General features: G+C 41.1%; 1 non-coding gene across 1 annotated transcript; it reads left to right on the forward strand.

Annotated features, from left to right (window-relative positions):
- Positions 1-8,594: 8,594 nt before the first annotated feature.
- LOC148567952 (small nucleolar RNA R71) lies at positions 8,595-8,701 on the forward strand. Its single transcript, XR_015881605.1, has one exon. It is a non-coding gene; the product is annotated as a small nucleolar RNA R71 (small nucleolar RNA).
- Positions 8,702-8,952: the final 251 nt, after the last annotated feature.

The raw sequence follows: 8,952 nt of genomic DNA on the forward strand, positions 1-8,952 counted from the left end.
AAGGGGAGGAGCCCTGATGAGTCATTTGAATTAATAAAAGTATTACTGTTTCTTCTTCGATCCGTGTTTGATCTATTTCTAAGATGTATACTCGCTCTTCAACAAGGTGAATAGGATTATTAGTGACAATCAGCTCTGTTCATCATACTAAGATGAACGTGCCTGACAAACACCCGCATCTACTTGGATTTGTGTGAATACATGATTGGAAAGCGCGAACCAACATCTATGTTTATACATCTCTCAGACGGCTCATCCACGACTTCATTGGGAAGTTCTTGAGACACTAGTTCAGCAGATTTCTGAGGAGATTAGGGTCTCTGTGGTATAGGCTAGAATCCAAAGAAGCAGCATTCTCTGATCCGGAGGATTTGACCTTGTCTGTGGCATTTTTAGTAGGATCGCCAGGAGAATGAACTGCTAGAGCTTCACCCTCCGTCAAATTGGATGACCACGGACAATGGCATTTAATCTGGAGCAGAGGAGATTGATGACCACGCCCATGGCATTGATCACATACAGCCTATCACTCACAAGCAAAGAAGACAGTAATGCCAATAGTTAATTCCGAAAGACTAAGCAACTCAAAACCTTAATCATTCTCTTCCTCAATCAATGCACTCATTGATCTCCTTGGCAACCTTAAGTGATTTAATTACAATTTCTTGTAATTCAATCTCTCAAATCTTGATCAATAGCCAATTCCTTGGTCAATTGCTCATGAGAAGAGATAAAGTATGGTCACTGATTATACCACATGCATTTTCCAAATCAAGTGTTGAGAGGATTATAGTCACATATCCATCCAAAGCCAATTTGGTCCAGCATGAGAAAGCATTTCTAGCATGATCTCTTCATTCCTCTTTCAAGGTTCAGAAGAGATCCAAGTATGAATAGCTTCTTTTCCAAGATAACTACCCAATTGGATGAAGATCGAAAGCTTTTAAGTAAAATCAAGAGAAAAGATAGAAGAATAATAATGAAAACTAGTATTGATCCATCAAATTACAATAGAGCTCCCTAACCCAATGAAAGGGGTTTAGTTGTTCATAGCTCTGAAAAATGAAAACAAAGATGGAGAATACATGATGAAACTAGAAGTGCAGAGGAAGTAAATACAGAGAGTAATTCTATGCCCAGAGGCTCCCTATAATTTCCAACTCCCCAAAATAATTCAAAGCTACTCCTATATATACTACTCTTCTGTTCTTCTAGTTGATTCTTCAAGTCTTGGGTATGGGCCTTTGGTATCACTAACATTGTCGACAACCTTCCTTCTTCACGTTAACTTCCACGTTAACTTGGTTAACGTGGCTTCTTGGGGATAGTGTGTGTTCATCCCAACGTTAGTGACAATGTTTGGTGTCACTAACGTTGTCGACCACCTAGTTTCTTCAAGTTAGCTTCCACGTTAACTAGGTTAACGTGGGAGTTAACGTGGCTTCTTGTGACTTGGCCAACGTTAGTGAGAAAGTTGAATGACACTAACGTTGGCTTCCCCTTTTCTTCTTAACGTTAGAGGCCACGTTAACTAAGTTAACGTGGCAACTAACGTGGCCACTTATGAGCTTGGTCCAATGTTAGTGATAATGTTAAGTGTCACTAACGTTGGCTCCATTTCGTTTCTTCCACGTTAGAGTTCACGTTAGCTTAGTTAACGTGACTCTTAACGTGGACAATGATGGCTTCTAAAGCGTTATTGGCATTGACTTTTCTCATTAACTTTGCAAGTTACTCCCATTTCACGTTAGTGTCAACGTTAGTGTAACTAACTTGGCCACTAATGTGGTTCTTCCTTGCTTCCTTTGTCCTGAAATCAAGCAATAAAGTGCATCAAAGTTCTAGTCCAAGTCATGGGAAATGCAACATCCAATTTGTCATTAAATTCATGCAAAATCCTCATGAAATCATGTAAAGTGCACAATGTATGCTTGAATCAAGATGTAAGTGAATATTTACCCAAAACTAGCTTATTTCCTAAGTAAATGCATGAAACTACCCTAAAAATAGTAGAGAAAAGGTCAGTGAAACTGGCCAAAATGCCCTGGCATCACAACACCAAACTTAAAGCTTGCTTGTCCCTAAGCAAGTATTGGAACAAGAGAATGATGAATGGAATGCCAAGAGAAATGAGTCATTCTTGTGGAAGTCATGTCCCTGGTTTTATGGTGGTTTCATGCATAGCAACTTAGGTTCATTCCTTCTCTGGCTTTCAGACCTTTATCATGTCCTAGAACACTCACTTTGATTGCATCCCATGAGACTTTTATTCATTGATCCTTTTATTGCCATTTTAGGGCTTATTTGTGTTCCTTGGGCTAAGTGCTTTGTAAGGGGAAAACTCTTTAAAATAAGCTTTCAGCCAACACTCTCGAACCAGTTGGTTCAAGGTGCTAGGTGTTGAAGCACCCCTAAGGACTTACTTGCTCAAGTCTCTCCCCCATACATTCACACCACAGGCATATAGTTTATTTATTTTCTTTTCTTGAGACCTTGGTGTCCAGCACCTCTTTGGGTTACTAAATGCTCTGTAGTGAGGGTTACTCTTGATAGTGGACTTTCAGCTGATAATCCCGGGTTAGTTAACCCAAGTTACCAAGTGATAAGGCACCCCTAAGAGCTTATTCATCCAAGTAGATCCCTCACACAGGAGCACCACAGACACATGCCTCAAGATTAAAAATCATTGGTGCCTAGCCTTATTGCTTGTTCTTTTTCTTTTATTCCTCAACTTTGATTGTTCTTTCCTTTTTCTTATTAGGATCTTCTTATTTAGCTAGTCTCATAGGATGTGTTTCAAGCATAGCATTCCTGACAGATAGTTGTCTTCCTACCTTATGGTTGAACTAACTTAGCTAACTTATGACCATACCACAAACTCATGAACTTACTCCATAGTATGAACTCCTCTCTGGTCTTTAAAAACACACATTCTCTTCTCATATGATTCAAAGGGACAAGCATACAGGTAAGCTAAGTAAGGATGCAGTGACATAAAGACTAGTGAACATAGACCTCTTCATCACAAAAACTTAAAAGACAGAATTTAAAACGGTTCAAACTAGCATGTAACTATTAATCAAGATTGCATTCGGTCTTCCAATTTTCAACATTCTAAGTACATGGAGTTAAGTGACAATACAACCTTCAGGTGATGGTTTCTAGTTACCCTCTATTTGTCATCATCCTGGTCTTTGCTACCTCACTTCCTAGGGTGAAGGTGCACCATTTCCGTATAAGATTCCTACAAAGTTATTGGAAGTTGCTTGTTTCCAAAGCACTTGAGAAATAGTTAGCTTGCATGTATGCTTGTGACTTCTGAACTTAATTTGGTGTGTCAACAGCAAACTTAGTTCCTTCCCCAGTACAGAACCTTGCATATATGCAGAGAACCTCATATCTTGTTGTTTAACAAAACAATTATCAACTTAAATCTAACTAAATCTAAGTGGTTTCCATTGATTGATTGGAGCTAGCAATGTGCTTTGGGAATGGAGTGTGATTGTAACTAAATTCCTTTGGTGGGACACCAAACTTAGAATCACACTTTCACTCTTGAATTGTTTTGGTGTGGAACACCAAACTTAGCTCCTCGCAATACATAGGAAACAACTTGTGATCCTTATTGAAATAAAGATGAAAAGGAAACTACCTGAGGTTGGGTTGCCTCCCAACAGAGCGCTCTTTTATCGTCGCTAGCTCGATGGTTCCTCCTTTACTTGAGATGGTAATTTACTCTGGGGTTTTCCCCCATGTTGCCCAGATAATGCTTGAGTCTTTGTCCATTCACTGTAAAAGTCCTCTCAGAACCTTCATCCATGATTTCGATGTGTCCATAAGGCAAAACATTTGTGACAAGAAAAGGTCCGGACCACCTTGATTTGAGTTTTCCTGGGAATAGTCTCAATTTGAAATTGTAAAGGAGTACTCGCTGCCCCTTTTCGAAACTCCTGGGTGCAAGATGCAGGTCATGTCTTCTCTTTGCCTTCTCTTTATACATCTTGGTATTTTCATAGGCTTGTGACCTGAATTCCTCCATCTCTTGCAGCTACAAGATCCTCTTTGCACCAGCAGCAATGCTGTCAAAATTTAGTATCTTGATAGCCCAGAGAGCTTTGTGTTCCAGCTCCAGTGGTAAATGACAAGCTTTCCCATACACTAGTTGATATGGGGACATTCCAAGTGGTGTTTTGAATGCTGTTCTGTATGCCCAAAGAGCATCATCCAGCTTCTTCGACCAATCCTTTCTTGATGCACCCACAGTCTTTTCCAGAATCCTCTTTAGCTCTCTGTTGGATATCTCAGTTTGTCCACTTGTTTGGGGATGGTAAGGTGTGGCTACCTTGTGTTTTACCCCATATCGTAGGAGAAGAGCTTCTAGTGGTCTGTTACAAAAATGGTTCCCTCCATCACTGATAAGTGCTCGTGGGACTCCAAACCGACTAAAGATATTCTTCCTGAGGAAGTTCATGTCTACCCTGTTATCATTCGTTGGGGTTGCAATAGCCTCTACCCATTTGGAAACATAATCGACTGCTACCAAGATGTATTTGTTTGCATATGAGGTTGGGAATGGTCCCATGAAATCGATTCCCCACACATCAAACAATTCCAGTTCCAAGATGAAATTTTGTGGCATCTCATTTCTTTTGGGCAAGTTTCCAGATCTTTGGCATTCATTGCAGCTTTTTACTAGTTCTTTGGCATCCTTGAAAAGGGTGGGCCAAAAGAATCCGCTTTGTAACACCTTAGCTGCAGTTCTATCCCCTCCAAAGTGGCCTCCATAGCATGAGCCGTGGCAATTCCATAGGACCTCTCGTCCTTCTTCTTCCGAAACACATCTTCTAAGGATTCCATCTGAACTCTTCTTGAATAGATATGGCTCATCCCAAACAAAGTACTTTACATCATTCATGAGCTTCCTTTTTTGATGTTTATTAATCTCTAGAGGCAATGCCCCAGTTGCCTTGAAGTTGGCAATATCTGCGAACCATGGTGCTTTGTGAACTATCATCAACTGCTCATCAGGGAAGAACTCGTTCACACTTGTATCAGGTGTTCCACCTTTATCATGAGGAATCCTGGATAGGTGATCTGCTACTTTGTTCTCCACTCCTTTCTTGTCTCTGATTTCAATATTGAATTCCTGCAGCAATAAAATCCATCTTATTAGTCTTGGTTTTGATTCTTGCTTGGCAAACAAATATTTAAGTGTTGTGTGATCTGTAAAAACAATCACTTTAGCACCAATGAGGTATGATCTAAACTTGTCAAATGCAAAAACTATTGCTAGTAACTCCTTTTCAGTAGTGGTATAATTTCTTTGAGTATCATTAAGGACTTTGCTAGCATAGTATATCACATGGACTAAGTTGTCCTTCCTCTGTCCTAACACTGCCCCAACTGCAAAATCAGATGCATCACACATCAATTCAAATAGTAAATTCCAATCAGGTGGGGAAATGATAGGAGCAGAGGACAACCTCATTTTCAAATTTTCAAAGGCTAACATGCATGTTTCATCAAAGATAAATAGTGTATCAGATACAAGGAGATTGCTTAAGGGCTTGGCTATTTTTGAAAAATCTTTAATAAACCTTCTGTAAAAACCAACATGCCCCAAAAAGCTCCTAATTGCCCTGACATCACTGGGTGGAGGCAGTTTTTCAATAAGTTCTACTTTGGCTCTGTCAACCTCAATGCCTTGGTTAGAAACTTTGTGACCAAGGACTATTCCTCTTGTCACCATAAAGTGACATTTCTCCCAGTTTAAGACCAGATTGGTCTCTTGGCATCTTTTCAATACCAAGGCGAGGTGATGTAGGCAACTAGGAAAGGAATCTCCGAATACCGAGAAATCATCCATAAAAACTTCAATGAATTTTTCTATCATATCTGAAAAGATAGAAAGCATGCAGCGTTGGAACATCGCAGGTGCATTACATAGCCCAAATGGCATGCGCCTGTAGGCAAACACTCCATATGGGCAAGTGAAAGAGGTTTTCTCTTGATCTCTGGGATCAACCACTATTTGGTTATATCCTGAATAACCGTCGAGAAAACAATAATAGGCGTGCCCTGCGAGTCTTTCCAACATCTGATCCATGAATGGAAGGGGGAAATGGTCTTTTCGTGTAGCCTCATTGTGCTTCCTGTAGTCTATGCACATCCGCCATCCTGTGACTGTCCTTGTAGGAATTAGTTCATTCTTCTCATTGGGAACCACGGTAATTCCTCCCTTTTTTGGGACAACATGCACGGGGCTAACCCAGGGGCTGTCTGAGATTGGGTAAATTACCCCTCCCTGCCATAACTTCATAACTTCTTTCTGTACAACTTCCTTCATAATTGGGTTCAACCTCCTTTGGGATTGAATGGATGGTTTGGCATCATCTTCCAGCAGTATCTTGTGCATACATATGGCCAAACTTATCCCTTTCAAGTCAACAAGAGTCCAACCAATGGCATCATTGTGGTTTCGCAGTACTTTGAGCAGTTCATCCTCTTGATCTTGGCTGAGGCATGAGCTTATAATTACTGGGTAATTTTCATCTTCTCCTAAGTATGCATATTTGAGAGAGGGTGACAATGCTTTGATTTCAAGTTTGGGTGCTTCTGACTTTTCGTTCTCTTCCTTTGGTGCACCTTGTATTTGAATCTTTGCTGTTGCAACCTCTTCACTAAACGTAGACTCCTCCTCTATTATACCTTCAGGTTCTTCTTCTTCAAAACTTTCCTGCACTGCGTCTTCAAGTGAGTCCAACCTCATACACTCTCCCATTTGCTCAGGTGGGTAACTCATGGCCTTGAACACATTGATCGTCATCTTTTCATTGTGTAATCTCAGGGTGAGATCTCCTTTTTGTACATCAATGACAGCTCCAGCTGTGGCCACGAATGGCCTTCCCAGAATGATGGAAGCCTTGGCTTCCTCCTGCATGTCCAGTACTACAAAGTCTGCTGGGAAGATAAAATCTCCCACTTTCACCAGCAAATCTTCTACGACGCCATGCGGGAACTTGAACGATCAGTCTGCCAATTGTAAGGCCATCTTTGTTGGTTTAGCTTCCTCAATCTTCATCTTTCTCATCATAGCTACCGACATCAAATTAATGCTGGCTCCTAAGTCACAAAGAGCCTTTTCCACTGTGATTTCCCCTATAATACAAGGGATCTGAAAACTCCCAGGATCCTTCAATTTCTGGGGCAGTTTGTGCTGAATGATAGCACTACATTCTTCGGTTAATATCACAGTCTCGTTGTTCTTCCAGCTTCTCTTCTTAGTCATAAGCTCCTTCAAGAACTTGGCGTAGAGTGGCATTTGTTCTATTGCTTCAGCAAAGGGTATGTTGATTTGCAGTTTCTTGAAGATTTCCAAAAATCTCGAAAACTGATTGTCATCTCCCTTCTTCTTTAATTGCTGAGGGTATGGGACTCTTGGGGCATCTGGCTTCAGCACTCCTTCCCCTTTTTGTGAACTCAAAGTGGGAACTCGAGCTTCGTCCTGCTCTTCTTTCTCTTTATTTGAGTCCTCTTCTTGTGGTTTTTGGGGGGTTTCCTTCAGTTCCTTCCCACTCCTAAGGGTGATAGCCTGACACTCCTCCCGTTGTGTTGAGCTAGTATTGCTGCGAAGGTTGTGGCTGGAAATTTGCTTGAATAAGTAGCCAATTTGTGTCTCAAGTTTCTTGATGGCAGCATCCTGATTCTGCATATTGGACATCACCTCTTCTCGGAACGCTTTACTATCTCGAATCTCTTTGCTTATGCCTTCAAGTAGATTCCCAATCTTTGAGATTTTGTCATCTAATGATGATAGGTCAGGCTGAGGAGGATTATTTTGGTCTTGATGTGGATGTGGAGAGGTGTTGTTATTGGGGTGTTGATATGGCCTAGATGTGAAGTGTTGGTGGCTTGTATTATTGGGATTTGGGCGTCTTTGATCAAGGCTTTGGTCTTATTGATTTCCCCACCCAAAGTTTGGGTGATTCCTCCATCCAGGGTTGTAGGTCTTGGAGTATGCATCATGGTTTTGCCTAAGTGAATTCCCAATGTAGTTGGCTTGCTCCTGACTACCCTCTGCTTCTTCATTCACTCCTTCTTGGGTTGTTGATGAAGTGGTGATTGCTGCTACTTGGTTCCTTTCCATCTTCTTGGTGAGGTCAGCCAGCTGCTGGGTAATGAGCTTGTTTTGGGCCAGCAGAGCATCTACATTGTTTAGCTCCATTACTCCTCTTGTGTTCCCTCTTTTGGAAGTATAGAAGTAGTCATTCTCTGCTACAGTTTCAATGACATCTATGGCCTCCTCAATGGTCTTCTTCTTATTCAAAGATCCTCCGGATGAATGGTCTACGACCTTCTTTGACTCATAAGAGAGCCCTTCATAGAAAAACTAGTATTCTTATTGAGACTAGAACTCATAGGGAAGAAAATCTATTTATGAATGGAATCAAATATGAATGGAATCAAAAATGCAGTATATACAAACAAAGGTATTCGGTTATTGGTGAAAAATCAATATACTTCTAATGTCGAATCGGGATCAACTAGGACAGAAATAAAGCATTGGGTCGAACTGCAGCTGCACCCATTCATTGAACATATCTGGTGGGCACCTCCTTGTTAGGTCTTTAAACCTCTCCCATGCTTCATATAGAGTCTCACCATCTTGTTGCCTAAAAGTTTGGACCTCAGTTCTCAGCCTATTAATTCGTTGAGGAGGGTAAAATCTTGCTAAGAATTTGTTCACCACATCTTCCCAAGTTGTCAAGCTCTCCTTTGGGAAAGACTCCAGCCACTTGGCTGCCTTATCCTTGAGTGAGAATGGAAATACGAGCAGTCTATAGGCATCAGGATGAACACGATTGGACTTCACTGTGTCAGATATTCTCAGGAAGGTGGTTAGATGTTGATTGGGGTCTTCTTGGACACTTCCTCCGAACGAACAGTTGTTCT

The sequence above is a fragment of the Arachis ipaensis genome, chromosome B4, assembly GCF_059453495.1.
Source record: "Arachis ipaensis isolate K30076 ecotype BB chromosome B4, ASM5945349v1, whole genome shotgun sequence".
NCBI lineage: Eukaryota > Viridiplantae > Streptophyta > Magnoliopsida > Fabales > Fabaceae > Arachis > Arachis ipaensis.